Raw genomic sequence first — 7561 nt, forward strand, 5'->3', positions numbered from 1 at the left:
CAGATGACCCCTTCTAGCAATCACATATGCAAAACACAGATGTAGCTTTAACTTCTAAGACAAACTATTTATTGACTACATCACAAAGACATTAGAAATAGATTATAATTAAAAAATTGACTACAAATTGATAATGCAACAAGAGGGACTCGTAGTGATACAATGAGAGAGTTCAGGTTTGGGGGACACATTTCTTCAGTTAAGGATTAATTAAGCAATTTCAGCCTTGAGGAAGGCTGCTTTGGCTGGCAGCTTGACTGTAGTAACAGATGAGCTTGTTTTGCCAGCAAATGAGTAAACAAATCTGTTAACTACAATTAATTTGGTTTTTGCACATTGATTCACCACATTTTTATTTACCAAATAATTCTCATCTCCACTTAAACATAGAAGTCTGACTGCACATATATTAGCTATGTCTTAGTTGATGTGAGTAAGAAGATGAGCAAAAACATTTTACTTCTGTGTCCAGTGGTACTTAGTGCATTGGTAGCTCTTAGTTGCATGTTGCTATAAAGGATCCTCCTTAAAACTATGCCACATTAATTAACTGATTTGCCTAATTAGTCTCCTTTATGCATTATTTATCTAGTTAAGTGCATAATGATATATTAATAAGTTGTATAGAAAGAGAGGCTGTGGAGTAGTATTTGTTCTCTGATTATCAAAAGTATACGCCATTGATATTAGCGATTAAGTCAATTTTTTGTGCTATGCATGCCTTAAAATAATTTGTATAGGAACATCATTTCAATAAAACAGATTCATTTGTTTTATATAACAAACACTTCTGCAGCACTTACTAAGCAAAAAACACTGTGGTAAGTGCCTTATTAACTCAGTTATCCTCCAAATAACTATATGATTTGAATATTATTCCCATTTTAACAATGAAGATATTGGGACATAGATATAAAGTAATTCACTGGGAACACAAACTGGCAAGTGGGTTTGAACCTAGATAGTTAAGTCACATGCTACAGCCTCAAAACCTGCTGGTTCTTTCCATCCTGCCTTCCTAGAGTTCCTTTCAGACCTGTACACTTGAGAGTTCTGTTGACCAAAATCAATTTCCTATCTGTCCACTTTTCTGGAAAGAGTAAAAAGTTGCTTGTCTGTTTAGAAGTGACCTTTTTTTCTTAGCACATACAATGAAGACTATATAGGCAGACTCAGTTTCCCTAAAATATCATCCCAAGGAGAGCAAAGGCAGAGTAGATACAACACACACTGGACTTGAAACTAAACTTTACTTTGCCCCTTGTTTTTCGTTGTGCATAACCCAGTGGAGTACCTTTTCTTGACTTCCTTTGGCTTCTAAGCAGGAGTCCACATCATGTGAGGTTTTAGAATTGTTCACATCATGTAAACAGAGTTTCGCTTATCAGATTAGAGTCACATTTTAAAGGGTCTTGAATGTTGAGTTTGAGGTGTCCTAAGTGCAACAGAATAGGGGAACACTGAGAATTCTTAAGAAGAGAAATGGAAGATGAAAGCCATTTCATCTGGTCTCTTGAAAGGTGCTGAATGAATTGGAGTAGAGCACAGATATGGCCAGAGCCCAGTTACACAGCTAACTGGGATGAGGAGGTGAGAGAGGGAGGAGAAGATAAGAAGATAGATCTAAGGTGATTCAAGAGCCTCAGCCCTGCGTAACTACAAGAATGTAGTTTTATTCACATCACCAGATGAGAGAAATCTTGTCTGGGAGAAAGGAGACACAGGGAGATGACATAGAGTTTAAAGAGAGAAGATAAATGCGACTTTCAACAATATACATAAAGACTTATTTCAATCATCTTAGCATATTGAGGCTAAAAATTCTCAAGATTTTTAAAGTAGTGTGAGCATATTAGCTGAGATGTGTAACAATTTTTTTTTTTTGGCTATGTCAGCATTGTTCTGTGCAAAGCAGCTTTTACACCAATACTATTTTCCCTTACTGTTACTAGCCCTATTCTGTGAGATAAACAATTTAAATTGGTGTCTTTTGTAACTTTCTCATGGAACACATAGTTTTTTTTATAGCATTTATCATAATTTATAATGATATACTCATTTATTATAGGTTTGCTTGTTAAATGTTTCCTCTACTAGAATGAAACTTTAAATGAAGACATAAACTTCATCTTATTTTACAGCCATGTATACCCAGTTATTAGCATAGTTTAGAGCTCAAGATGAATAAATAAATGATTCAAGTTTCTTGTCCTCATTAAAAGCTAAGATTTTAAAAAATCTTACAGACTCAAAAACTGAAGCAATACCTGGAGGATTTTATTTACCTCATTGTGTTGAAAAATAAAATAAAAGTCTGTAAACTTCCTGGGCTTTTATTAGAAATTAAAGGTTAGGAATAGTTGTAACTAGGTTAGCAGTGAATTCCTAAATTTAAACACTTCCTTTCCAAGTGGTTCAACTCTGTTAACATCTCAACTGTTCAGGTTCTTGTAAGTAAAATATTTATGGATATAAAAGGTTGTAACGTAACATTGTAATAAGCAGAGAAAGAAGCACTATTCTTTGTCAGAGAGATTTGCATTACTACTAATAGAAGTTAGCCTCACAGCTGGAGTGCTGCAAGAAAGAAAAAAATATTTTTTGAGATGAAAAAAATGTGTTCATAAAAAGTTCAAATACTTCAATCAAAGTATAGTATGATATACACTATTTTTTTTTTCACAGATGAAAGGCCCAAATAAAGTAAGCCTTAAAAAAATCAAAATACAATAAAGGTCTGTGATCCAGAACATCTTCAATCACAGCCTCTTATTCTGCTCTGTCATCTAATTTCACCATTCTCCACTCCAGTGCCTTTGACCTTCGGAGAACAATAATGCCAATGACTTTTACAGTTATTTGCCCCATTGTGCCACTGTAATTGAGTTCACCTACAGACCTATTTGATATTGTATTAATAATTATTTATGCTAGAAGTATTCTAGCTACACTCATAAGTCTTTGTAAAATCTCATCAAGAAACTTTAAAAAAGATGTTTTGTGTTAATGATGATGAGGTGTCCTTGACTATATTGAACTTCTCACTATTGTTTGAATTCTAAAAATGTATTTATATTTATATTTATGCATAGAAATAAAAAAATTTAAAAACCTGTATGTTATAAAAATTTAAATAACGTTATTTTCATGAAATTAAAGAAAAATTATCTCTGTGTCCCTACAGCTTGATGTGAACAAGAAAAAAATGTGTTTTCCTTTTAATGATAAGCAAAAATGTTTCAGTAATTTTAAATGTTTTATACACTCTCTAAGGTCTTATCAACCCAATGCTTGCTTTAAATGTAGTTAATATAAGACAATATGTATGTAGCTTTAAGTAGCCTCTATAACATAAATGTATTTTCCAATCATTAATGTCTTAAGCAAAAAGACCAAAAGTAGAAAATAACATTCTTCAAAAAATGTCTTTCTTGCAACAGTGTCCAAACTCTTCTATATGGCAGATGTGTAATTTCCAGAAGTAATAACACAGTGCGAAATCTCTACGTAACAAAGGAGGTCCAAATTTTTATTTGCCTCAACTAATACTCAACCGAACAGAATCCCAATGCATAGAATATTGTAGACAATTAGAATTTCATTTTTAATGTAATTTTATTTCTTCACCAAACTAGGATTTGTAAATGTATCCATTTTAGTCGGATAATTTGCTCTAATACCTAAGTAGGTTTTGACCCTATAGTTAACAGAAGCTTTCTCTCAGTTATGCACAAGAACCCAGAAGAACGTTTTTGTGACTGACACCGGTGAGCCTGGCAGATGAGAGTGACTCAGGGCAGTGTGACACATGTCACTGAAGTGTATCAGGTCCAAGCCTGAATGCACCTCCTGTAACTTACTTGGGCTGCAAGTGCTGAGGGGGGCAGCGATTGGAGAGAATGAAAGTAGGCCAGATGTTTCTAGGCAATTATTGGCCTACCCACAGCACATACACGAATTAGACCTTGTTCAGACAATGACTCCACATATACTGCCCAGATGATAAGCATGGGATTTTTCTCCACTCCCTACTGTCTCACAATGAAACTATTATTTTCATTTTAAGCATGTCTACAATTTGGCTACATTCTTCCTCTCCAACTGCGTCAGACACCTGCCATGTCAGTCACACTGCTCATTGCTGTTCTGCACTCACACGCATTCCTTTCTTACCGTGCTTCATGTGCACTTTCCCCTAAAACTAATGTCCACCTCAACACCCCTACCTGCTATGTCCATCTTTCTATGTGTAATTCAGTACAAAGGCTATTATCCCACAAAGTCAAGATCAAGTTCACTCCTTCTACTATTTCTTATCCAGTTTCAGGCCTTCCCAACTTTTACTTTAATTTTATTCGTTACTTTGCAATTTAGTGTATAAGTGTATTCTTCATTGTTTGAAGCTCATGAGGTAGTCACTGAACTGAACTGTGAAGTCTTCCAGTTCAAGGCCCGTCTTTTGTGCTTCCTGGTATCTGGAATTTGGTTGCTAGAAGTTCTGGATGTCACATTGATGGGGCAGGTTTCTCACTAAACTAATTTTCCATGCTGGCAACTAAATGGGAGTTGAAAATGTCGGTAAAGACAAAGACAAGTGGAGACTAATGTGCTGTCATTACTAGGGCAAGAATGGTGGTAAAGTCCCTATATTTGCCCACTGAAATACCAACTATGATCATTACCACAATAATTAGCATTTATTGGGCTTCTACTCCGTGCCTACTTTGGCTCTAAATCAGGGGTTTAATGTGAACATAATTGCATTTAGTCAGGATAACAACACTGTTAAGTACGTATTATTTTCTCCATTTTAGGGAACATAAGGAATTTCTCAAAGACCATTCAGAAGGTAAGAGTGGTGAAAATGGAATCAAAACATAGTCTGACCTGACTGTACAACTTTTTACCATAGAACTCAGAAAGAATTTAGGCCTCTAAAAACTATACACTTGTTCACAAAAAAAAACCATCCACCAATTATATATTGTAAATTATAAGTTGCATTGTATTTTAAAACAATAATCATTCAATCAAGCCCTGTTGAGCTCCTAAATATAGTACAGAAGGTATTAAATATCCAGTCCTTATAATAAAAAAAGAAAATATAGATGAATGGAGAGAAATCAAGTGTTAAATGAAAATTATATTAGAAATGTCTTAAAACAATTTGTGATGAGTTCAATAACTGATGCCATGAGATTATATCAAGGCTTACTGTGATTGTAGGCTGAAGGTTTTAAGTACTAGATTCGATAGGAGAAAGACTTTGGAAAAGGAATGGAAAGCTTTTCTATCATTGGAAGGGAAGGCCTCAGATGTGAGAGATCTATATAAGTAAAGCACAGTTCCTGGTTCAGATGGCATTGAGTAAACTCATTTGGCAAAAGGAGAAAATTCACATAGGGAGTGATGAATGGAAGAGTATTAAGTTGTCCCAGGGAAAGAAGAATGAAAGCATTTTTAGACTAACCAGTGAGGAAGGAAAAGTCAGAGCTAAATGTATTTTCTCTGAACATGCCTCACTTCTCTCCAGTTCTTTTATTTCCTTTTTTATTTCTTCCCTGGGTCTTTTTGTTTTAGAGGTCTTTGGAAACTTTTGTCTTGTTTGCGTTATTTTATAAGTTTCTGACAAACCACGAACTATGACGTTGTCTACTGATATTTCTCTGTTCCTTTTTTCAACATATGAAAAACATTTTAAGTGTAACGTATCATCAGGTAATGTGATGTAGCAAAAAAAGTGTTTATGGATTTTAAAGGCAAGCAGAGGTGGATTTGACACCATTTCACCCAGTTCACCCATTTAGTGGCAAGTTGCTTACTCTCCATGTATCTCACATTCTTCGTCTGTCAAATGGGAAAAAGAATAACTACTTGGCAAGTAAATTGGATGTGAAGATTAGGAAATACATATGTAAAGCACTATTTTTTACAACATAGCAAATGCAATGTTACAACTGGGTATTATCAATTCGTTCAACATTCACGTCAACAAAGTTTATATTTTATGCCAGAAACTCTCCTTCTTGCTGAAGTGCAGCAATGAAAACAAAACAGAACAAACCTAGTCTATATGCTATCAAGGAACTTAGATTCTAGTTAGGGAGATAGACAACAATCAGATTATAAATATGTAATATAGTTCACTATATTTCAATGCTGTGAAAAAATAAAAAGTATAAGATAGGCTACGAGGATAACAGTAGGCTTGGAGTATAAAGAGTTCATATACAGTGGTCAGGGAGGTTCCAAAATATATTTATTTTTAAGGAAGAAAATATATGTAAAAATCTGCTGCATAAAATATTTATCAATGTCATAATACAGAAATAGTTTTGAATACTGCAAAAATAGTACCAACTTTGTAAGAAGTTACTTCAAATAGAAATATACCACAGAGGATCCATCCAAGTACTTTTAGATAATTCATGTTTCATCAAAGGCTGAAAAACAAAGAATATTAAATCTAAAGTGTTTGAAACTGATAACTAATAAAGATCAATGAGGGACAAAAGCAAATTATCTTGGAAAGTGTGATTCCAGCCAATGAAAAAAGATGACACAATTTAACACCTACTTTGTATTCTGTAGAAAACTATTAAATGAGTTGAGCACTATTTCTATTGTATGGTGGTTAAAAGGGAAGTCCCAGGAAACAAAATATTTGGGTTCAAAGCTTTGATTTTTCTTAGCTGTGTGACCTAGCTTATGGAATTTATATGTTACTATGTTGATAATGCCATTTTTGGGGAAATTTTGTTATTATGAGAATACCAATACATTCTCTGACAAAAATATTATCTATTTGGAAATAGGGTAGTAGTATATGTATGCACTAAGCTGACTCAAATGTCAGGTATAATACAATTTCCTACTTAGCTGAAATAAGTGAAGCAAACAATGATCTACCAAGTATGGTGATTAAGCAGGATGTTTTCTATGGTCTTTTTCCACTTTAATTCCATGACTCTTTTTTTTTTTTTTTTTTTTTTTTTTGAGATGGAGTCTCACTCTGTCACGCAGGCTGGAGTGCAGTGGCATGATCTCGGCTCACTGCAACCTCCGCCTCCCGGGTTCAGGCCATTCTCCTGCCTCAGCCTCCCGAGTAACTGGGACCACAGGCACCCGCCACCACGTCCGGATAATTTTTTGTATTTTTAATAGAGACGGGGTTTCACCGTGTTAGCTAGGATGGTCTCAATCTCCTGACCTCGTGATCCGCCCACCTCGGCCTCCCAAAGTGCTGGGATTACAGGGGTAAGCCACCGTGCCCAGCCTCTTTAATTTCTTTTATGTGTTATGGCCCACCTCATTCTACAATTAATTTGAGGCAACTAAATCTTTAAGCTCTATGATGAAAAATAAAAATTATTTTTTAGAAAAATTGTTCTTCCTCATTCATAGCCTTAGGTCCTTTTACAAAGTCCCATAGCTAGAAGCCATTAGGTTATATACAATTATTCTTCTTGAATTTTGGAAATTCCGCTTTCCTGGAACTTTTCTTTTTTATAAAGAAAATATATACAACATACACATGTGTATTGTCAAATGTATATGTTAT

The 7561-nt window shown here is 34.6% G+C and overlaps 1 protein-coding gene across 1 annotated transcript in view; it reads right to left on the bottom strand.

Moving 5' to 3' along the window:
• Positions 1 to 7561, bottom strand: part of ZNF385D (zinc finger protein 385D) — a gene marked incomplete in the record, with an annotated part of 956631 nt that overhangs the window by 517831 nt on the left and 431239 nt on the right.

This window comes from Pan troglodytes, chromosome 2 (assembly GCF_028858775.2).
Source record: "Pan troglodytes isolate AG18354 chromosome 2, NHGRI_mPanTro3-v2.0_pri, whole genome shotgun sequence".
NCBI lineage: Eukaryota > Metazoa > Chordata > Mammalia > Primates > Hominidae > Pan > Pan troglodytes.